At 36.7% G+C, this 25,989-nt stretch overlaps 1 long non-coding RNA gene across 5 annotated transcripts in view; it reads right to left on the reverse strand.

Annotated features, from left to right (window-relative positions):
- LOC307179743 overlaps window positions 1-25,989 on the reverse strand; it is an 893,234-nt gene that overhangs the window by 317,466 nt on the left and 549,779 nt on the right. For all 5 annotated transcript variants that reach the window (XR_013825536.1, XR_013825537.1, XR_013825538.1 and 2 more), the window contains one exon: window positions 8,730-8,763. This is a non-coding gene — a long non-coding RNA (uncharacterized lncRNA). The remainder of the gene's footprint in view (window positions 1-8,729; window positions 8,764-25,989) is intronic.

The raw sequence follows: 25,989 nt of genomic DNA on the forward strand, positions 1-25,989 counted from the left end.
TTAAGGGACTTTCTATAGAATAACTGGCCAGTACTCTTCAAAATGTCAAGGCTATAAAAGAACACTACCCCTCCCCCAAAATGACAAAAAACAAAAAAAAAAGAAAAAGAAAAATGAAGGGACTGCCATGGGTTGGAGAAAACTAAGAAATGATGACTAATATAATGTGGGATCCTGAACTGGATCCTAGAACATTAGGGGAAATCTGGTATAATCTGAATAAACTGTACCAATAATAATTTACTGACTTTTTGATCATTATTCTATGGTTGAGTAAGATCTTTAACATTAATAAAAGCTGGATGAAGAGTATATGTGAACTCTATATTATTTTTGATAATTTTCTCTAAGCCTAAAATTATTTCAAAAAAGTTTGAATCAATCAAAAAATGTATGAATTAAATCAATAAGTTTAATTTTTGTTTCAAAGACACTCTTCCAATAAAAAAGGGGTTATCTCTTGTTTTGGCCTTAGGAATTGATTTTTATTCTGTTAGTTCTTACTTAGTCAACATTTTCCAGACAAAACTCTTTTATAAAATTATATTTCATCCCAAAAGGAGAAAAAGTTTAAGCATGTATCTTCTCACCCTGACAACTAAAAAAAATTTTCAGCTTGCAACCAACACTCCCTGTAATCATTGACATCTTTTTTTTCATACTGAAACAGCTATATATCCGTCTCACTGGAAGTACAATATGATGCATCCCCTAATCTAATTCCTGACACCAAGCTGATGCGATGCAGGATGGGTGAAGTTGGGCCTCAGGGTAATTCCACAGCCTGTTTTTTCCAGTTAGTTATATGCAAACACCTGCTAAATTTTGGCACTCTACAAACTCGCTAAAAACCATTATGTCTAATTATTATGGTAGCCAAGCTATTTTCCTCTGCAAAGAATGAGGAGAATATTTTCAACACCACAAAGAATGTCAGTACATCCAGACAATATCTGAAATAAGGAACAATTTTATTGGTTTTTATAGGCCCCTTAATAGCCAAAAGTAATTACAGAAAAGTTCTGAGAAGCCCCGGGGAGAATCTGAAAACTGAGTAAGCCTATGACTATTTATACAATGCTTCAAAATTTGCCAAACTTAAGCAGATTTTCAGAGTTGAAAATGGAGAAATTTTTAAGTCTTAATGCTAGTATTGTTTAGGAAGAGATAATACTTCTCAAGGCATGTTAAGCAACAAAGCAGGTATGGAAGAAAACAGCAGAGGAAAAATAGCAGGTGCTGGAATCTTACTGCAGCGTGGATTTTGACAATGGTCTCAATGCATCAGTGTAGGTGCCAACGATCTGTACACACCTTCTCTCTCTCAATTCCACATACATTTAATGTAGTTTAAAAAAGTAAAATTTCCAATGATGCTCAACTCTGCTAATTATTAGAGAAATGCAAATCAAAACTACAATAAGGTATCACCTCACATAGGTCAGAATGGCCATTATCAAAAAGTCTACAAACAATAAATGCTGGAGAGGGTGTGGAGAAAAGGGAACGCTCCTACACTGTTGGTGGGAATGTAAACCGGTGCAGCCACTATGGAAAAGAGTATGGAGGTTCCTTAAAAAACTAAAAATTGAGCTACCATATGATCCCACTCCTGGGCATATATCTGGAGAAAACCATAATTTAAAGAGGTACATGCACTCCACACAGAGTGAAGTAAGTCAGAAAAAGAAAAAAACAAATATCATATATTAACGCATATATGTGTAACCTAGAAAAATGGCACAGATGAACCGGTTTGCAGGGAAGAAATAGAGACACAGATGTAGAGAACAAACATATGGACACCAAGGGGGGAAGTGGCGGGGCGGGGGGTTGGTGGTGGGATGAATTGGGAGATTGGGATTGACACGTATACACTAACATGTACAAAATGGATGACTAGTAAGAACCTGCTGTATAAAAAATAAATAAAATTAAATTTAAAAAAAAGATACATGCACTCCAATGCTCATTGCAGCACTACTTACAGTAGCCAAGACATGGAAGCAACCTAAATGTCCACAGACAGATGAATGGATAAAGAAGATGTGGTACATATATACAATGGAAAAAAAGAATGAAATAACGCCATTTGTAGCAACATGGATAGACCTGGAGATTATCATACTAAGTGAAGTAAGTCAGACTAAGTCAAATAACATATGATATCACTTATATGTGGAATCTAAAAAAAGGACACAAATGAACTTATTTACAAAACAGAAACAGACTCACAGACTTAGAAAACAAACTTATGGTTACCAAAGGGGAAAGGTGGGAAGGGATAAATTAGGAGTTTGGCATTCACATACACACACTATTATAAATAAAATAGATAATCAGCAAAGACCTATTGTATAACACAGGGAACTCTACTCAATATTCTGTGATAACCTAAAAGGGAAAAGAATCTGAAAAGGAATACATATATGCAGAACTGAATCACTCTGCTGTATACTTGAAACTAATACAACATTGTAAATCAACTATACTCCAATATAAAATAAAAATTAAAACAAAACAAAATTGCTAACGCAGATTCATAAATCTTGTCTTCAGCTTGCTAAACTCTCACAATTTTTCATGAAAGAACATACTTCTAAGTAGGTTTCTATCCTACTTTGTCTGGAACATGACACTATCAGGTATCCATTTTTCCTTGCATTTTCAACTTCATCTCAGTTCTATTCTTCTCGTGAGCTTTTGCATCTGCTCAAGTGTCTGCAGTTTTGTTTAACCCAACTCTCTCCTGAGCTCACTTGTCTCTCCACTAACCATCCTTCTCCCTTCTCCCTTTCATAGCCTTGCTTCTTCTCCAGTTAATTTTCTCCATTTCCACCTTCCCACTCAATTCTCAGCCCATCCGGTCTGCTTTCCATGTTTGCCATCTTTTATGATTATGGATTTCCTCCATCTAGGAAGGTGGACAACATCCAGTTTGTATTCTGTGTGACGTTTTAGCAGTGATCACCACGATTCCCCACCTCCCTCTCCGGCCACTCCTTTTCCGTCTATTTGAAGTTTACCCTCGTCTCTCAGTTATTCTATAAAGGGTCCTTCAAGGCTCAGTCCAAGCCCACACTCTCACTGCAGGCTACAGTCTTTCTCCTGGCAAACTCATAGGTACCCATGGCTAGAATTATCACCTAGACGCAAAATACGCACAAAATAATCATCTCTCAATTCATGAATGATATACCGAGTGCTTCTTACGTGCCAGGCAGTGTTCTAGGTGTCAGAAAATCAGATCATATAAGGTCCTAGCCCTCATCTAGAAGCACAACTTCTCTGGGCTCCAGATCCATATACCATCTGCCTTCCTCATACCCCCACTTAGATATCTCAAGGTGCCTCACATTTTACCTAGTAAAGCCTCTCAAAGTGTACACATTCAACCCATCTCTGCCACAAACGTGTTAGCAGAAAACACCAGAATTTCTTTCTTGTGCTTTCCAATCATCTCCTAATTTGTATCCCTAAATCAATTTATGCCACAGCCCATAATGCCCTTCATGCTCTGGTCTGTATCATTCTGTCCATCCTTTCCTTCCATCATCTTCTCTCTCATGATATCTGCTCAACCCATACAACAGGTTCCACGGGCTTCTGCTTCAGAGCATTTGAATTTGTCATTCCCTCTCCCTGGTACAAATCTTAACTTAATCATAATATCTTTAAGAACTTTTATTTAACTCCTCAATTAGGTCGAATCTACCTATATTATACACTTATCACCTAATATATTGTCTCTTCATATCAATTAGCACAGTTGTAGTTTAGCATTTTTTCACGTTGCAATTATCTAACTAATGGCTACCTCTTCTTAGGACACCTTACTTTCATGATGGCAAGAATGATCTTTCTTCACCATTACATCAACATATTTTAATACATAATAGAAGTTGAGTTAACTGTGTTGCTTGAAAAAAGGAAACGTGAGTGGATATGGTAACTATCATTTTGAGTTTAAAATTATACAAATATCCAGATTTCACACCTTTTCTGCAAAATATCTCTGACTTTTGTCTTAGATAATACTAAACTATTAGACAAAAAATATTTTTTTGCTTCTGTGTCTCTAACAGCCAAAAAACTGGACTCAGTGAGATCTACCACAAACTTTCTTCAGGTAACAACAACTAGAAGTTCCCCAAAGAACTACTAAGCTCATCAGTATGTAGCATATGGGAGACCTGAACTGAGAAGGCAGTGCTGGGATCATCACAGACACAAATGCACCATAGATTTTATTCAGTCAGTTTTAACAAAAACTTGTTAAAAACTCGTGGAGGTCAGCTGCAGGCAACAATGAACAAAGCAAACATGGAAATGAGAAAACAAATGCAATGTATCAGAAGTTCATGTCCTGTTTCAACATTATGAGGAAAGGGCTGAAATAAGACTTTCAGAATACCACGAGTTAAATAATGTATATTTTTGGGTTTATAGAAAATAATTATTTGAAAAGATGCTGTTATTGACTGTAAATTCACCTAAATATAATGTATGTGGGAAAGAAATATGTGGTCTTATTTATGTCCCACTTTAATGTTATTTGTCCTTTTAAGTTATTCTAGATCAGCTTACACAGAGTCCAATCTCAAGACCTTTCCAATAAATACAACCTTAACTTAATTGTGATCTTTATGTAATTTATTTATTTAAAAATTTTAAATTCTATTTTAAAAATTAAACAAATGACTACAAATAATGAATAAAAGAATTTTAAAGTTTTGATATCTTTATTAAAACTAAGCTCTTAATTTAAAACAAAGAAACTCAAATAAACAGAGGTCTTTAGTCAAGATATGATAGAAAGTAGCTGATATTTTGGTTCAGAAACTCTACTGCAGATGTTTAGTTTAACTCCTGAATAGTGAAATGTCTGGGGGTCTGATGAAGAGGATCAATGATGTTCTTCTTTCTAGAGGTCAGTGTTGTCTAACAATACTGTAATTTTTTTACAATAGGATTTGCCCTAGAAGTTAGAGGGGAAAGTAAATAGGTATAATTAAATAGAATTTGGAAAGGCATACTAGAACCAAGGGATTCCTCACCTTTGAAAGAGCTACCTTGTTACACATAAACCAAAGTCAGTGACACTTCTAGGCCTTGATTGTTTTAGTCCCACAAGTTGTCACACTGAATGATGACCTCGTTTGGCCAAAGTGACTGCTGGTGTTTACAGAGGCATGGGAACTGAGGCGGACATTTTGGTGTGTCCGTCTTTACCTCATCCCAGTAAGTAATTTCATAAAAGACAAAAATCTTGAGGTACAGATGCCCCATTTATCTGAAAGCTCCATAAACATTCAGATTTTTCAGAAAAAATACTGAAAGGGAAGGAAAGCAAGACCAATGAAATAATGAGCTACACTGAAAACACGTCCATTGTTACCAGATGAATCTAGGGTTATTTTTTTTCTGCTCTGAAAGAAATTACTTCATAATGTCACTCGAGTGCTACTTACTCACACCATTTGTAACTAGACATAGCCCTCGCTTTGGGATTGGGCTGGTTTCTAAAGCTAGTGCAATTTTTACAATCACTTCAGAATTACCTTCATAGCATTTAGTTAAATAATACCAACCAATCAACAGTACCTTTCTTAAATCAACGAAGCATTTATGGCATATCCCATATTCCATACGAGATATACTCTTGGTCAGATTTAACACACGAGATCTCTAAGTGATGAACGTGGTCTGTATTAAGCCAAAGAAAGCTGCTTCAATCTGGAAATCTTTTATATTTACCCCCTTTTATACCTTGGTTGCTCCAAGTTACTTTCCATGGAATCATGCCCCATAGATCCATGAATTTCAGGTTTCCTTCCCATAATCAACCCTAGAAAGGCCAAGTAAATCATGCTAAAAGCGTTCTGTATTAAAGACTTTCCTGCTAGTAATTGCTGTTTGCTATGTGGTGTGTCATTAGTATGACTGCAAAGTGATTTGACGAGGTTACTTTTCCTTCTTTCCTATAACTTACCCGAGTGAAGGGACACACAAGGTTTTGTTTTGGTCCACTACTAACTCTTTCCCAATGTACTAGGATGTACTACTAGCAGATTAGAGTAACCTCCACTTCTGTGTCCAAGTTTTATTTTAAAAAGTATCATCTAAGAAGCTTAGTAAAGAAGCAGGGATATGTTCCATAATAATGGTAGTGTCTCAGGAACATTACTTAAAAATGACAGCTAAATGTACTAAGCAGATGCTTGACTACTGTAGATTTGTAACAGAAGATAGTCTGACATGGAATTTGTCGGATTACATAATAGTTTGTGTGGTCTCTTTATTATGAGAATGACTTATCTGTGGTGGAATACAGAACACATATGTCATATATTCTCTTCCTGAAGAGGTGTTTTATATTATTTCTTTACACATGGAAGCTGGTTAAATTTGGTGAATTTGCATGCAATAAAATTAGTATGGAAAAAAATTCCTTTCCGAGAGAAATATCCTCAGATGCTCTAGTTATTAAAACCTCCCTTCATAAATAATTCAAGGTCACATAATACGGTAGGGTGTGATTTAAAGAACCTGTTTCTGTCTGTAAAATATTATCCTTTTGCCACACTCCATTTTTCTAAAGTTACTTCTTTATCCAGAAAAAGTTCAAGATCAGTCTGATAATCTATTATCTACACCGAGGATATTAAGAAAGGTTCAACAACAGTAAGTAAAATGAAAATGAATAAATAAATAGAAAGGGTGCCCGTGACCGTTGTCACCTGATGGCCTCTCAGCTCCAAGTGCCCCCTACGGGGTCCCACTCGTGACAGTGGAGCTGGAGAGAATAAACACCCCTCCTTGGCCAGCAGTCAGCCCTGGAGGAGCCCCACAAGGGGGGTCGGCACCCCCGTGCCTGCTGGGTTATTCTGCTGTCAAAGGCACACCCAGGGACACGCATCTTCCAAAATTCCCACTCCTGGCTCAAGCCCTCGATTTCCTATGATGATGCAAGTTTTCCTGTCTTCAGACGCCTGCCTGCAAACCTCAGCCTGCTGCATCCTGGGTATCCCGGCAGGGGGTCTCCCACCGGTTGGACCTGTCCCACAGCTTCCTTCCCTCCAGATGTGGCCTGCGGGTCTTCTGGTATTTGGGTTCCCTGCCTGCTTAGCCCGCTGGCAGCTCAACCAGCTTCAGCCCACCTGGGCCCCAGCGGAAGGCTCAGATCAATGTGTGCACACCAGCTGAAGGCAAGCCTGTGACCTTCTGCTATCTAGGGGCTGCAAATACACCTTCCCCACACGGGTCTGAATCCCAGTGTTGGAGAGGGACCCCTCTGAGCTCGTTCTATCCCAGGGTGTTCTCTCTCAGTCCTAGGGCATTCTTTAGTGTTCTGTCCAAATCTTCTTACTATTTAATCTCCTGTAAATAGTTAATAATTCTTTCTGTCGAAACTTCCCTGTTCAAATCACCATGTAGCTTCTATTCCTGACTACCCTGACACATTTCCTACAGTGAGAAAGTCTCTTGTATCTATGAGGATAAAATAATGGCTAGGAGAACTTGAAGGGAAAAATACCCCATCGGTCAACTCTTTGCATGATGTGTGGTGTATTAAATTCACATTAAGGATTGTGAATCGTTTGAGAGCAAAAATAAATTCAATGGTAGTGCACATAGTCACTTTTAGAGGATCTGTCTACCAAATCCTATGAATAATCACTGTAAACAAGAGGTGGGTTTGATTCGGGGAGATTCACTTATGTAAAGCATCTCAATCCCCTACTGTCAGGGATATTGGCCCATAAGCAATACCTCCATTTAGGTACCGGGTCAGATTCCTCCTCGAATATTTGGGTAAGTCAAGCTGGCAATTCTCTCACCTTTCCTTTTTTTGGCAATTTTCTCACCTTATCTCTCACATCACCATTCCACTCTCTTCAGCAGGTCACCGTCATCAGCAAACCAACATGCAGCAATATTGTCTATCTTAAATATGTATTTTAATTGTGAAAGCTGTCTTTTAAACTCTACCTCTCTCTTCACCCACCATGCCACTTCTCTGCTCTCATGGTCGATATCCACAGTCTCAATTTCCACTCATCCCCACCCCTTCTCCTTTCTTGAATTTACACTTATTAGGCTTTCAACCTTCACCTGCTCCTACCCAGGTCCTAGACAATCTCCACTTTGCCAAAGCTAATAAACAATCCTCAGACCTCTTCTTGGGAACCTTCTCAGCATCCTTCACACAGTCGGGTACCCACTCCTTTTTGAAACACTTTCTCTTTGACCCAGAGGACACAATACTCTGTTCAACACAGTACCTGGTTTTCTTTCTTCCCCATTAGCCACTCCTTCTCACTCTATTATTGAGACTCTTCGCCAGCCCTTACATGTTCGAGTACCCAAATTTCATTCCCAAGACTTCTTTTTCTCTTCTCCTTTTACTCACTTACAAGGGGAACACAATTAGTACTATGAAACCCAGACTCCCATATTTATGTCTTTAGTCTCGAACCTGTGTCTGAATTCCAGTCTCACGTGACTGTCCTATGAAATATATGCACTTAGAGGTCTAAAAGCACCCATTTATACACCTGGAGGAATCAAGTTCCCTATATCAACATAGTGGACACTAACAATAAACAAAAATATGAAACATTTACAACCACACAGGCCATAATCCTGATCTGCACACACCTAGCATCTGACCCTACAACTGAACATTCAACTTTATAGAGAGAGTAGAAAATAAAACTTCTGCTTACCCCCATGTACAAGAAGCTATGGATCTCTGTGCTTCTGTAAGACAAAAGAAACAGAGAGAAATCAGAAGACATTAAGTATAAAATTCACTCTGCTGTGAGTTTTCCTATTCCTAGCTGTCATCTCCATCCACCTATAAACTGTCTATTAGGTAAGGTACTGTGACACATGGGTGGATGTGAGACTCTAAGGAATAATGTCTTATCAGAAGTACTGGAATCCTGAGTTACACCATCTCTTTAAAAGATGACAAATTTAATGCTGCAAAGATATTTAAGTAACTACCATGAACACAGGTTTGCAGATGGCTTACTAAAATATATTCCTGGAACAGTCTCATCCTCACTTTTTCCAATCACATACTGTTAAAAATCAAGGTTTTATCTACTGTGTATTCATTCACCATGATTTTGTTGATTACGTACTATATGGAAAGTATTATGCTTATAGCTGTGTTAAAGATAGTTTTTCTTAAAAGGAAGTTTTTAAAAGTATATATTTTAACAGGGTAAAATTCTGATTCCCATCAATATAACCCTTGGGAAATATAAATGATTTGGATAAATAAAAAATAAGATAAAAATATTAGTCATGCATTTTCTGATTTTAATTTATTCAATAGAGTCAATGTACCAAAATAAAGGGGGAGGAGATTTTTTAATGTATACAGAATGATTAACTGTTCTCTTGATGTTGAATATAAAACCAGAATATCTCTTTGCCATATCAGTGCTCCGCATATGGGTAATAAAACATGGTCTTAACTCTACATTCCTAATCTGGTCAACGTCCAATGTAAAGAAAGGGTTTAACCCTGCTGAGAACCAGGTACACAGTCGGCATGTAACCCGACTTCCCTGATATGATTCATATTCCCTCTTTCAGCAAATCAGGAAAATTATAAATATGCATAATAGAGCCAGTTATGTAAACTCTATGGTGGGATTTAGGCAGACACTAACAAGGGTGAACAAAAAAAATCCCCCTTCCCTCCTTACACGCACAATTCCCACCAGAAGCGAACTGCCAATCAAGGCAAATTCTGATGAAAAACTATTGAGATGGTAAAACACAAAACATGCTCTTCTCCAGGTCCCGTCGTCAGCTTCCACTGATGCTCCTTACGGGTTTTCCAACGTTGCCCTCATCAGACTCTCCCTGACTACTATTCTACTCCAGCTATCCACAGATGCTTCCTTTCAAAGCTGCCTTCATTTGCTGATTGAAAATTGTATAAAACTGTTGACTATTTCTGTCACTCTAAACTGACCAGAATCATCCTTAAATGTAAAGATTAATTATTGGAACCCACCCTCTCCTGCCTCCACCACTACCTGTCTGGCTGTGTCTTGCCTAAGTCCATGTGCCAAGGGAACCTACCCAGAGATGCCATTAGTGATCCACATTACTTTGTCCCCGTGCACCTTTCAAACCTGAATATATGCTCTTTATTTCTCATATGTAGTGAACTTAGCTGAGGTCCCAAGAGACTTGAGGCACCATTTTTATTAAGGAGAAAAATCGAAAGGCCTGAAGGAACTAGGCCTCAACTTTTATTTCTAACTAATTAGTATAGATCCAAAGAGATGCCCTCTTGCTGCATTACTAGAAGAGAAACATGTAAATCAAAAATAAAGGCTGCTTAAATTATTGAGCTATACCAAGGCTTCTGAATATGTTTTAAGCGCTAAAAGCATACTTATCTACTATGACTGACTCAAATGGTTCTTCCTCATACATAAAACAATTTTAATGCATTTCTCCATTTCTTTGTTGTTGGTGAGTTTTTTTTTTTCCTCTCAGATTTTTTTTTTCCCACTTAACTACATGACAGGACACTTTGCCAGTTATAAAAGTCTAATGGATTGATTGATTCTGTTCCATGTTACTCTTTGCAGAGGCAAACAAAAAGAATCAATCAAACTTCCAATCCTAAATTCCATATTTGCATGAAGAACTCTGGGGATGTCGACACTTTCAAAAGCAGGAAGATAAATCTATTTTCACAACAGTCATATAACAAGTTATACTCTCCATATTTCCAGGGTACTCCAAGATGCTTTTTAAAAGTCCATTCTTGAACTCCAATGATTAGCAAACAAAATTCAAGGCTCATGAATATCAACTGAGCCATAAGTATCATAACATAAATCATACTAGCATTCACATGGCTGGAAGCTATGATCCTACCAAAAAAAAAAAATTCAGGAAAATCTGATGCTTTGCTATTTGCAAAATAAGTACGTCAACAGGTCTGGTGCTAGCTCACTCCTCTTCTTCCTCAATTCTCTTTAATCTAGAGTGCCACGGTAAGAACATGGATTTGTGACTGAAAAACAGGGGCCTGAGACCTGTTTGAACTTAGGTGATTGACCTTATATATCAGACATTCAATTTCAGTATTAATAAATACCTCACAAGAATTGTTGAAGTAGCCATGAGTTGGCGGCAAAATCACACTGAGATTGGTGAGTATAAATCTGCATGTATCAGCACGTATATGTATACACACACACACACATACACACATATATATAAAATTTCTTTTTACTAGTCAGAGATTTTCGAAGGAGAGACCTCATACTTTTCTCACCGTGGCTCTACAAGATGCACTTGTGTCCCCTAAGGCTTTTTGTCTTCAGCGTCTGATCATTCATCAAAGCTGCCCCTTCTGAAGACCTTGGGTACTTGAAGAGGTGGAGGAAGATAATGGCTAAGGGTGAGGATTCTGGAGTCAGACACAGTAAGTCATTTTACACCTAAGTGTTGTGAGAAATTAGCTAGTACATACAGTATAGTACCTGGAAGAGAGCCGAGCACATAATCAACAGTCAGTAAATGTTGACTCCTATTGCCTGCACTGTCAAGGTCTTGGTTCAGTGTCCCACCATTTCTTACTACGGTGGACCACTGTAACGGTCTCCTCGCTGGAGTCATCGCCACCCGTCTTGGTTCACAGGACTTCCCTGTGTGGAACCTGCAAAACCGTGAATTTGTTGGATGTTTTGTGAGACTCGGATTCTCTCTTCTGCTGCGTTACGGTAGCTATTTAGGTGGTAGTTACGCTTACTCTTTTTGTTCAGTTACAGTCTACTTATGTAAGTGCACATTCTGAAGATATAGCTCTTCTTTCCAGAAATGACAGCCACTGCTTTCTTCATTCTTTTTCTACCTGAGCTCTTGAGAGTTTCCTCTAACAAGAATCTGATACTTTGCTGAACTAAAATGGTTTTAAGTTGACTTCCTATCACTAATGTCCAACAGCATGACTACAAATGCAATAAAGAACGCAAGCCAAGCTGAGACACGTAGTAGAGTAAAATCTATGTTCTTCACTTTATTTCATTCTGACTATGGCATTCAGACTGATATTCTCCACTTCAATTGCTCTAACTTCCATCAAGGGTAAAGTAAATTTCTCTTGTACTTGGTTCTATGGGTAGAACCTTGAAGACATTGGTAGGTAGCTGTCGATTCTCTGTAGCTGAATAATTCTGGAATCGGCGAATATTAAACAGAATCTCAGAAATACTGAGTGAGAAGGACCCTCAGAAACCATCAATTCAACTCCCTCGTTTTACAGGGGAAGAAATCAAGTCCTAGAATGATGACCTCAAAAAGCCATTTGGAGGTGTATCTGCTTGAAGGAGACGGTTCCTGATGGTTCATCAGTGACAGTTCTGCTTTTCATTTCATTTTCCACTTCCACTCGTAGGAGACATTTGTCAGGAACTTTAGCTGAGCCATTTATCCACAAAAGATTGCTAATGGCTACTGGGTATAACGTACTACCAGGGCCTTTGTTTGAAACAGGAAAGTAGCTCTTTTTGATATATTTGTCATTTTATTCAGATTTTAGGAGCATGATATCTATTAATTCATAATGTGGTTATATATTAAAGTTTTTAAAATCCATACTAGAAGGCACATGCACACATAACTACACTTCCTTTTAAAATTGAGAAATATAATATACATAGTAGACTCAGAATATGAAAATTAGAATTAATATTACAGATCATGAGCTCAAATTTCCTCTTGATCCCAGTAGCCTCATTTTATGAAATAAAGGTGATGTGATTTGTTACAAATGTTACACAGGAACTAAAATGATGGGTAGGAACACAAAAAGTGCTAAAGAGAAACAATAACAGCAAAAGGATAGGCAATACTAAATCGGCGAAAAGATACTCTCAATTCCCTGGAAGAAATCTGTGTGAAAGGCTCCTTTAAATGCATACACACATAAAACAATCTTAATTCCTGTGTGTTCTGGTAGCCATGAGATATAGTTCACATTTTCAATCTAATTACAGTCTTGCCAGTGCCATTTAAAAAAAGAAAGAAAAACAGCCCTAAATAATGTAATATTAAGATTTTTCTGGCAACAGCTGAAATAAAAAGAAATTTTTAAAAAGGGGAAAACCCCTATTCCTTTTACTTCTTTTCTTGCAACACACTGTGGGATCCCCAAAAACCTGTGGTGATACTTGCTAACTTATTATAAGTTCATTTTTACGAACTTATCACTTTGAGTGTATTGGAGCCATAGTGAAAAACAATTTGTGCATCCTTGTTTCAAAAAGGTAAATTTTGGCCAAAAATTAATCTCAGCCGAGATTCTGATTTTAAATAAAACTTCTGTGAAATATTACCTAAAGAAAAAATAAAAAGGAGGTTTGGAATGTGTCTTTATTTAAAGATTGACTGAAGACGTGGACATGTGCTTCTGCAGATGGTAAAATGCCAAACGTCACGCTGCATCCTTCCTCACTCTCTCCTCAATTTGGTTTTTATCCAAAATGTTTTGGATAAATAGCAGTGATGCCTGAAACAGCATAAATTCAGACCCACGAGGCCTCTCGGGGGTTTCCTAATGGAGTTGCAGCTGGTCCCCAGTTGTCTGGCCTTGGGTTTTTAAAGCATTTGCTAAAATCGACTCTGGAATCAGATGCATTCTCCCTTCCACAGCATGGCCATACGCCTCCTTGAATACTGAAGTAAAGAACCTTGGCTCCCTCATGCACTTCTTTCAATTATAACCTGGGTGTTCTGGTGGAGTCAGAGGATTTGCTGAGAGAGAATAAACATTTGGCAGCAATGCAGTAAAAAGGCATCATCTTCTTCCTTCTGGTTAAAAAAAAAATCAGTAGCAGAATGTCATGATTACATCAGAACTACTATTTCATGCAAAGAAAAACTGACCCTTCTGTCGAGATTTCCTGCCTTTATGCCTCAGTCTGAGTCTTCTAACACCGTGTCTTCAGTATTTTATCTTCTCTTCAGAACACAACATTATTTTGAGAAGGTAAGACCAGGGACTGGAGAGGAAGTCCAGAGACATAGGGTGGGGGTAAAAAGCATAAAGTGTGCTGCTAATCCCACAGCCTTCAGAAAGAGGTGGAGGAGGTCAGGACCACCACTGCTTTGTGGCAACTGTGGACAAGACGTCTTAGGAGGGCGCCCTCCACAAGACCTACTGACTCCTCACTTGGAACTGATATACTTCACTTCCTACCGTCCCAAGCTTTCCTACCATTAAGGCTGCTCTCTAATTTGCTCTGGCGCTGACATTCTACCACTAAAACTAAGATCCAAAACTGTGGTTAGTTAGACTTCAAGTTATTCAGTTACTTTTGGAAACACTGTTCTGCTTAAATGTATGCAAAAACACCTCTTTGCAAGAGAGAGATGTGAGATTGGGTATGATTTTTCCCTCAAGTGGTACAGACAAATCTATGACCTAAGTTAATATTCTTTTATCTCAGGGTGGCAAATGCCAGTGCTTTCTCACTATCCACGGAAACGTATGTTTAATTCAAAATAAAATGGAAAAGGGCTGAATAGAAATATTGGCAGGCAAACTATTACAAGCATATGAAAGGAATAGTTTCTCTTCAAGTTACAGAAATTAGACAGGAGGAAATAAATCTGTGGCTTTAACTCACAAACGAGAAATCATGCTCAGCAAAAAGAAGATGAAACATTCCAGCTCCTCCCTTTGATGGTATGTGTTCCCTCCCGCAAGCACCCAGAATTTGTACTAAACGGAAAGCTTAGCGTTCACCCTCCTTTGTACATTTCCTGGGTTTTGAATTGTGTAGAGCATCTCCATGGCTGTTTCTCCCACATGTGTAAATGCACTGCAATGGCGAAAGTCTCAAAATACGACAGCCAATGACGGAAGCTAGAGGCAAGGATTTACAACAGCAGAAATTCTCAGCGTGAACAGGTAAAGCCTCAAAGCCTCATACTGGGGTTGCTGACACCCCTTCCAGGAGAAGAGACCTGTCTTAGGATCCAGACACATCAAGTCACAGGCTAGTTGCACATCCAAGGAAATTCAAGCAATAGCACAGCTTGCCATTCAGGCAAGGGACAACCCACAGACCTATAACTGTGAAGAAAAAAATAATCAGTCCTATGATGATTTCAAATCATTTAAGGGCTATATAGAAAGGGAAAAAAAGGGAAGAAAATAGATATTTGAATTAGATTTGACTTAAAAGACAAGTGAGAAGTGACCCTAAAATACAAACTCAAAAGCCAAAATGCTACCTACCAATGACACAAAAGTAGATGGTTTCAGATTTCTCTGTAACAATACACTGCAGAAGCTCTTCTTTGATATGATGGAAGAAAAACAGAAAGAGCTTCTAATTCATTGTGTGTGTAAAAGAGCTGGCTTTGCTATAAGGGGCTGTAAATGTATTGTTAAGACAAGCAAGGACTCACATGATGTTTATACTCAAATAGTACTTAAAGAGACCTTTCCACGCATCAAAAATAAAACTAAAAGATCCAAATGTGAAAGCTGTTTATAAAATGATTCGCAGTGATGTTGAAATCAGGACAACGTAAGAAGCATGAATTTTTTTACGAAATGTGGTTTGAATACGTGGCTTTTGTTTCCCAACAAGGAGGTAAGTAGCACAAACAACTGGTCTCTCCCTTCTTATCTCTGCTGTGACCACAGAGCTCACTGTGGGGCTGGTGACTCCATCAGCCCAAACAGGAAGTGGGACAATGCCTTGAGCAGGAGGGGGCCTTGGTTTCCAGAACATGGAACCACAGAACAGTTGTCAATGAGAGCTAACGTTTTTAAAAATATTATCTAGGGAGAGGGCAGACAGCAGAATCAAGAACTACAATCCTGCAGCCTGTGGGAAAAAAACCACATTCACAGAAAGATAGACAAGATGAAAAGGCAGAGGGCTACGTACCAGATGAAGGAACAAGATAAAACCCCAGAAAGATAACTAAATGAAGTGGAGATAGACAACCTTCCAGAAAAAGAATTCTGAATAATGATAGTGAAGATGATCCAGGACCTCGGAAAAAGAATGGAGGCAAAGATTGAGAAGATGCAAGAAATGTTTAACAAAGACCTAGAAGAATTAAAGAACAAACAAACAGAGATGAACAAAACAATAACCGAAATGAAAAATACACTAGAAGGAATCAATAGCAGAATAACTGAGGCAGAAGAATGGATAAGTGACCTGGAACACAGAATGGTGGAATTCACTGCCGCGGAACAGAATAAAGAAAAAAGAATGAAAAGAGATGAAGACACCCTAAGAGACCTCTGGGACAACATTAAATGCAACAACATTCGCATTATAGGGGTCCCATGAGGAGAAGAGAGACAGAAAGGACCAGAGAAAATATCTGAAGAGATTACAGTCAAAACCTTCCCTAACATGGGAAAGGAAATAGCCACCCAAGTCCAGGAAGCGCAGAAAGTCCCATACAGCATAAACCCAAGGAGAAACACGCCAAGACACATAGTAATCAAATTGGCAAAAATCAAAGACAAAGAAAAATTATTAAAAGCAGCAAGGGAAAAATGACAAATGACATACAAGGGAACTCCCATAAGGTTAAGAGCTGCTTTCTCAGCTGAAACTCTACAAGCCAGATGGGAGTGGCATGATATACGTAAAGTGATGAAAGGGAAGAACCTACAACCAAGATTACTCTACACGGCAAGGATCTCATTCCGATTCGAAGGAGAAATCAAAAGCTTTACAGACAAGCAAAAGCTAAGAGAATTCAGCACCACCAAACAAGCTCTACAAAAAATGCTAAAGGAACTTCTCTAAGTGGGAAACACAAGAGAAGAAAAGGACCTAAAAAAAATCCCAAAACAATTAAGAAAACGGTAATAGGAACACACATATCGATAATTACCTTAAATGTGAATGGATTAAATGCTCCAACCAAAAGAAACAGGGGGTTTCCCTGGTGGCACAGTGGTTGAGAGTCCTCCTGCCGATGCAGGGGACACAGGTTCGTGCCCCGGTCTGGGAAGATCCCACATGCTGCGGAGCGGCTGGGCTCATGAGCCATGGCCACTGAGCCTGTGCCTGGAGCCTGTGCTCCGCAATGGGAGAGGCCACAATAGTGAGAGGTCCGCATATCACACACAAAAAAAGAAAAAGAAACAGGCTCACTGAATGTATACAAAAACAAGACCCATATATATGCTGTCTACAAGAGACCCACTTCAGACCTAAGGACATATTCAGACTGAAAGTGAGGGGATGGAAAAAGATATACCATGCAAATGGAAATCAAAAGAAAGCTGTAGTAGCAATACTCATATCAGATAAAATAGACTTTAAAATAAAGAATGTTACAAGAGACAAGGAAGGACACTACATCATGATCAGGATATCAATCCAAGAAGAAGATATAACAATTATAAATATATATGCACCCAACATAGGAGCACCACAATACATAAGGCAACTGCTAACAGCTATAAAAGAGGAAATCGACAGTAACACAATAATAGTGGGGGACTTTAACATCTCACTTACACCGATGGACAGATCATCCAAAATGAAAATAAATAAGGAAACAGAAGCTTTAAATGACACAATAGACCAGGTAGATTTAATTGATGTTTATAGGACCTTCCATCCAAAAACAGCAGATTACACACTTTCTTCTCAAGTGTGCATCGAACATTCTCCAGGATAGATCACAGCTTGGGTCACAAATCAAGCCTCAGTAAATTTAAGAAAATTGAAATCATAATCAAGCATCTTTTCTGACCACAACGCTATGAAATTAGAAATCAATTACAGGGAAAAAAACGTAAAAAACACAAACACATAGAGGCTAAACAAGACGTTACTAAATAACCAAGAGATCACTGAAGAAATCAAAAGAGGAAATCAAAAAATACCTAGAGACAAAGGACAATGAAAACACGATGATCCAAAACCTATGGGATGCAGCAAAAGCAGTTCTAAGTGGGAAGTTTATAGCTATACAAGCCTACCTCAAGAAACAAGAAAAATCTCAAATAAACAATCTAACCTTACACCTAAAGGAACTAGAGAAAGAAGAACAAACAAAACCCAAAGTTAGCAGAAGGAAAGAAATCATAAAGATCAGAGCAGAAATAAATGAAATAGAAACAAAGAAAACAAGAGCACAGATCAATAAAACTAAAAGCTGGTTCTTTGAGAAGATAAACAAAATTGATAAAACATTAGCTAGACTCATCAAGAAAAAGAGGGAGAGGACTCAAATCAATAAAATTAGAAATGAAAAAGGAGAAGTTACAACAGACACCACAGAAAAACAAAGCATCCTAAGAGACTACTACAAGCAACTCTATGCCAATAAAATGGACAACCTGGAAGAAATGGACAAATTCTTAGAAAGGTATAACCTTCCAAGACTGAACCAGGAAGAAATAGAAAATATGAACAGACCAATCACAAGTAATGAAATTGAAACTGTGATTAAAAATCTTCCAACAAACAAAAGTCCAGGATCAGAGGGCTTCACAGGTGAATTCTATCAAACATTTAGAGAAGAGCTAACACCCATCCTTCTCAAAATCTTCCAAAAAATTGCAGAGTAAGGGACACTCCCAAACTCATTCTATGAGGTCACCCTGATACCAAAACCAGACAAAGATACTACAAAAAAAGAAAACTACAGACCAATATCACTGATGAACACAGATGCAGAAATCCTCAACAAAATACTAGCAAACAGAATCCAACAACACATTAAAAGGATCATACACCATGATCAAGTGGTATTTATCCCAGGGATGCAAGGATTCTTCAATATAAGCAAATCAATCAATGTGATACACCATATTAACAAATTGAAGAATAAAAACCATATGATCATCTCAGTAGATGCAGAGAAAGCTTTCAACAAAATTCAACACCCATTTATGATAAAAACTCTCCAGAAACTGGGCATAGAAGGAACCTACCTCAACTTAATAAAGGCCATATACAACAAACCCACGGCAAACATCATTCTCAATGGTGAAAAACTGAAAGCATTTCCTCTAAGATCAGGAACAAGACAAGGATGTCCACTGTCACCACTACTATTCAACATAGTTTTAGAAGTCCTAGCCACGGCAATCAGAGAAGAAAAATAAATAAAAGGAATACAAATTGGAAAAGAAGAAGTAAAACAGTCACTGTTTGCAGATGACATGATACTATACATAGAGAATCCTAAAGATGCTACCAGAAAACTACTGGAGCTAATCAATGAGTTTGGTAAAGTTGCAGGATACAAAATTAATGCACAGAAATCTCTTGCATTCCTATACACTAATGATGAAAAATCTGAAAGAGAAATTAAGAAAACACTGTCATTTACCATTGCAACAAAACGAATAAAATACCTAGGAATAAACCTACCTAGGGAGACAAAAGAGCTGTATGCAGAAAACTGTAAGACACTGATAAAAGAAATTAAAGATGATACCAACAGATGGAGAGATGTACCATGTTCTTGGATTGGAAGAATCAATATTGTGAAAATGACTATATTACACAAAGCAATCTACAGATTCAATGCAATCCCTATCAAATTACCAATGGCATTTTTTACGGAACTAGAACAAAAAGTCTTAAAATCTGTATGGAGACACAAAAGACCTCGAATAGCCAAAGCAGTCTTAAGGGGAAAATATGGAGCCGGAGGAATCAGACTCCCTGAATTCAGACTATACTATAAAACTACAGTAATCAAGACAATATGGTACTGGCACAAAAACAGAAACATAGACAAATGGAACAAGATAGAAAGCCCAGAGATAAACCCTCGCACCTATGGTCAACTATAGGTGTGTGGGTTTATCTGGGAAAACTGGTGCTGGGAAAGTGGTGCTGGGAAAACTGGACAGCTACATGTAAAAGAATGAAATTAGAACACTCCCTAACACCATACACAAAAATAAATTCAAAATGGATTAGTGACCTAAATTTAAGACCAGACACTATAAAACTCTTAGAGGAAAATATAGGAAGAACACTCTTTGACATAAATCACAGCAAGATCTTTTTTGACCCACCTCCTAAAGAAATGGAAACAAAAACAAAAATAACCAAATGGGACCTGATGAAACTTCAAAGCTTTTGCACAGCAAAGGAAACCATAAACAAGACCAAAAAACAACCCTCAGAATGGGAGAAAATATTTGCAAATGAAGCAACTGACAAAGGATTAAGGTCCAAAATTTATAAGTAGCTCATGCCGCTCAATATCTAAAAAACAAAAAACCCAATCCAAAAATGGGCAGAAGACCTAAATAGACATTTCTCCAAAGAAGATATACAGACTGCGAACAAACACATGAAAGAATGCTCAACATCATTAATCATTAGAGAAATGAAAATCAAAACTACAATGAGATATCATCTCACACCAGTCAGAATGGCCATCATCAAAAAATCTAGAAACAATGAATGCTGGAGAAGGTGTGGAGAAAAGGGAACCCTCTTGCACTGCTGTGGGAATGTGAATTGGTACAGCCACTATGGAGGACAGTATGGAGGTTCCTTAAAAAACTAAAAATAGAACTACCATATGACCCAGCAATCCCACTACTGGGCATATACCCTGAGAAAACCATAATTCAAAAAGAGTCATGTACCAAAATGTTCACTGCAGCTCTATTTACAATAGCCCAGAGATGGAAACAACCTAAGTGTCCATCATTGGATGAATGGATAAAGAAGATGTGGCACATATATACAATGGAATATTACTCAGCCATAAAAAGAAACAAAATTGAGCTATTTTTAATGAGGTGGATGGACCCAGAGTCTGTCATACAGAGTGAAGTAAGTCAGAAAGAGAAAGACAAATACCATACGCTAACACATATATGGAACTTAGGAAAAAAAAAATGTCATGAAGAACCTAGGCGTAAGACAGGAATAAAGACACAGACCTACTAGAGAATGGACTTGAGGATATGGGGAGGGGGAAGGGTAAGCTGTGACAAAGCGAGAGAGTGGCATGGACATATATACACTACCAAACGTAAAATAGATAGCTAGTGGGAAGCAGCCGCATAGCACAGGGAGATCAGCTCGGTGCTTTGTGACCACCTAGAGGGGTGGGATAGGGAGGGTGGGAGGGAGGGAGACGCAAGAGGGAAGAGATATGGGAACATATGTATATGTATACCTGATTCACTTTGTTATAAAGCAGAAACTAATACACCCTTGTAAAGCAATTATACTCCAATAAAGATGTAAAAAAAAAAAAAGACACATGCACCCCACTGTTCATTGCAGCACTATTTACAATAGCCAGGTCATGGAAGCAACCTAAATGCCCATCGGCAGACTAATGGATAAAGAAGATGTGGTACATGTATACAATGTAATATTACTCAGCCATAAAAAGGAACGAAATTGGGTTATTTGTTGAGATGTGGGTGGACCTAGAGACTGCCATACAGAGTGAAGTAAGTCAGAAAGAGTAAAACAAATATCGTATATTAACGCATGTATGTGGAGTCTAGAAAAATGGTACAGATGAACCGGTTTGCAGGGCAGAAATTGAGACACAGATGTAGAGAACAAATGTAGGGACACCAAAGTGGTAGAACCGCGGTGGGGTAGGGGTGGTAGTATAATGAATTGGGCGATTGGGACTGACATGTATACACTGATGTGTATAAAATCGATGACTAATAAGAACCTGCTGTATAAGAAAATAAATAAAATTCAAAAATTCAAAAACAAAAAAACAAACTTGTTTCCAAGAAATAATGTAAATATACTTTTCTATACCTTCCAATTTTTCAAGTTAAACCAAACCTCATTTTTGTGAGACTTTTTAAATGTTGGCCATTTAAACTATAGTTATTTTCTATATTCTGCAAGTTCAAATAAAACATTTCTACAGATGGCAGCCAGCTCATAGGCTACCTGTCTACGATGTCTACCACAACCATTTCATGACAATATGAAAGAAAGCATAAATTAGGAGCACTGACCAATGTCTTGGCCTGATCATAGAGTTAGTTCTAAAATTTCCATTGATAAATCAAAAAGACATATACGACCAGTTATAATATTTACCATGAACATCACACACACACACACACACACAATTCTCTAGGAAACTGGTAAATCAACCAGATTAAAAAAAAAACTGATATAGAATTTAAATAAAATTAAAATTGTATATTTTACACACATATTACATATAATAAATACAAGTACGTATTTATGCATGTATAATATGTATACATATATGTGTACATATACAAACAAACATGGAATTTATAACTAATAAACAATGATTAACATTATTTTTGACTGTACATAGAACACTGAAAACAATAACAATGTAGCAGGTGAAAAGAAAGTCTAATTCTAAAGAATCATCATTCTGAATATGTTCTCTCACTACTGAAATCAGTAATAAAGCAAAGTTTTAAAAGCATATGCATAGAAAGTAACATACTATTGTAACAACCTTGGATTAAAAAAGAAAATCGTTAAAAAATTCATACAACACATAAAACTGGAATACTATAAAAATGCACCAAAAACGTGGTACTAAAATAGCCTTTAAAAGGAAATTTATAACTTTAAATAAATTTGTCAGAAAAATTGAATGAAAAAAATGAATGTGCAAACTGTGAACACAAAAACTATTATAAAATAGAAACTAAGTAACTCAAAGAAGGAAGTGAAGATATACGAAATATGGAGGAAGAAAGCAATGAAATAGGGGACATTGTTATGATCCAAAGTGATAAAAACAATAGATAAGGTTTAAAAAAAGATTTATAAAAGTGTATTAATTGGAATTTTAAAAAATCTGAAAAGACTTCATGAAAAAAACAGGGAATGCAGAAATAAATAAAATATAAAACTTTAAAAGTTTAAGAATTACAGAAAAATAGATACACCTCAAATAATGCAACAAATACACATCAATATATATATATTTTTTGTTTGTTTTTGTTTTTTTGCGGTACGCGGGCCTCTCACTGTTGTGGCCTCTCCCGTTGCGGAGCACAGGCTCTGGACGCACAGGCTCAGCGGCCATGGCTCACGGGCCCAGCCGCTCCATGGCATGTGGGATCTTCCTGGACCGGGGCACAAACCCGTGTCCCCTGCATCGGCAGGCGGACTCTCAACCACTGCGCCACCAGGGAAGCCCACATCAATATATTTTTGATATATATTAATAGATTATATCCCCAAGCAAAATACTAAGGATCTTCATTTCTACACTCATACAAACATATCTTAAAAAACATGTAATTTGAAACTGCTTTCAAATGTACAAAAAAAAATTAACCCCTATAAAATATAATTTATTACCCAAAAGTAACAACTGTTACTTTTGGGTAATAAATTATATTCTAATTTATGTACTAATTTATGTAAATAATTTATGTAAAATAATTTATGTAATTAGATTAATGTAATTTATCTAATTTATGTAAAATAATTTATGTAATTTATGTAATAATGTACAAATTTTTTTTTGTACATTTGAAAGCAGTATTTATCCTATTTCTTTATAGGAGTATCATACTGAGTTTTAAAATAAGAAAGATCGGAAATCATAGCCCCATTTCACTTTTGAACCTTAATGTGAATTGATAATATTTAACTTGGAATATTTGCATCTGACCTTGGATGATGAACTAGATGGTTAAATATATTCAAGAAACACAAGTAATTTAATATCTGGAAATATGTCAATGAAACCGAAAATACTAATGACAATAAATTATATGATTTTCTCAATAGACACAGAGAAAGCATCTGATGAAATTAACATTTTTATGTTTAAACTCTCAAAAATAGCGTACTTGATAAATTTTACATACCAAATTATAACAAAACACACTCATATATACACTTTAGAATAATTATGTCTTTTGAAAACGAGATCAAAGTGTATTTACTCTCACTGTTATTTTTTAACATAAAACTGAAGGATAATACTGTGCAATATAATGAAAACAAGAGGTATGAAAGGAAAAAGAACAATTCCATTTGCATATGATATTATCATCTATACTGAAAATTTAGCAAATCCAGAAGCAACCTCTATAAATCAATAAGGGAGTTTATTAGCAAATCTGATGTAAACAAGATCACCTTACAAAAATTAATAGTGGTTATTTATACCAGAAAATATACTATAAAATAATATTCATAAAATTTTAAATGTACCTATAAATTGGAAGTTAATGCAGAAGAATTTTTTGTTGAAAATTAAAATTCTATTCAAAGAAAAAATGGAAACACTTAACTGGAGAGAGATACAACTTTTATGGATAAGGTGACTTAATAAAGAAAGATGTCAATTTCAACACTGATGTATCACTTCAGTGTAATTTGGATCAAAAATTCCACAGTAGTTTTTGAGGATTTAAACATATTTCCCAAATGTATATAAAGGTTAAAAGTCCACAAATTCCTGTTAACAGTTCTGAAAAAGAAAAGCAAAGAGGACAAACTTGTCCTACCAGATAGCAAGCTATACTAAAAGGTGTAATAATAAGAAATACTGTAGTTCTAACCAGACAAAGACAGATGGTCATATGGAATAGAACCAATAGAACCAATAGAACCATATGGAATAGAACCAATAGAACCAATAGAACCAATATCAGATCCATGTGCACATGAAAACTTTGCATGTAATTTGCATATATACATATAAACTTAAATATATGTGTGTGTGTATGTAATTGAAATAGCTAAATTATGGTGCTGGGATTAAAAACTGTAAGTGGAAAATAAGAGTGCATACCTACCTTACATAATATGAAAACATAAAATCCTCTTAAATAATACATCCTTATGTAAAAGCTAAAACACAAATATAGTAGCAAAACTGTCAGTGAATATCTTGGTCTCCTTTGGTTGATAAATAATCTCTAAAATAAGATCCCAAACACATGGTTCATCAAGTAGAACATTGTCTACATAAAATTAAAACTATCAGTGCCCCAAAGCACAGAGAATTGTTTGAAAATTTACGAGAAAGACTAGTTATATCAGAAAAGCATATACATTAAAATTATTTTTAAAACTATAAATTAACTGGAAATAGTATGGGAATAGAAAAATGGGCAAAGACTATACACAGGCTTTTCATATTCAGGGAAACCGTAATGTCTAATTTCATAAAGTGATGGTCACTCTTACTCAGGATAATTGAAAATTAATGATATTTTTGCTGTGAAGATTATAAAAATTTATAGTTAATTAATACCAGATGTTGGTAACTACAGAAAAGCTAGCCTCACGTATTCTGGACAAACATGAATTCCACTAGAGTCTTTCTGGATAACACACCAGTGGATCTTCAGGAGCACACATCCAAGGGTTCACAATGGCTCAGCAATTCCATACATAGTACGGTCCTTCAGAAACACCCCTGCACACATCCACAAGGAGACATGCATGTAAATGTTCACTGCACTATTGTCTACAATAGTAGGGAGTTGCAAGTATTACATGTTTATCACCAGGAATAAAACTACAGACTTTATTGCAAGCCAAGAACTGCTCAATTCCACATACATATAAACTTTATTAGTACTATGGAATATTTTTCAGTTATTAGAAAGAGTAAGCTGGATGTTTAGAGGTGTGCATAAATAGATCTTCAGTAAATATGTTGACTTTTAAGAAATACGTGTGTGTGACTGTGCATATATAATAACACCACTCATAAACCTTGATGACATGCATATAAATACCACAGAACAAGACTATGTATACTTTGAGTTACATAATCAAGTAGATGAACAAGGTACATTAGAGTGATCTTTAACGGCATATGGAAAGGGGAGCAGTAATTACAGATAAAAAGGAGAAAAAGACAAAAATAAAAGGGGGGAAGCATTTTTGAAATGAGGTGGGGAGTTCAATACCTCCCCAGTGAAACAGTCACAGATTGTGAAAATTGTTAAAAAACAAACAAAACCATCTG

Source organism: Stenella coeruleoalba (assembly GCF_951394435.1).
Source record: "Stenella coeruleoalba genome assembly, chromosome: 21".
In the NCBI taxonomy this organism is placed as follows: Eukaryota; Metazoa; Chordata; class Mammalia; order Artiodactyla; family Delphinidae; genus Stenella; species Stenella coeruleoalba.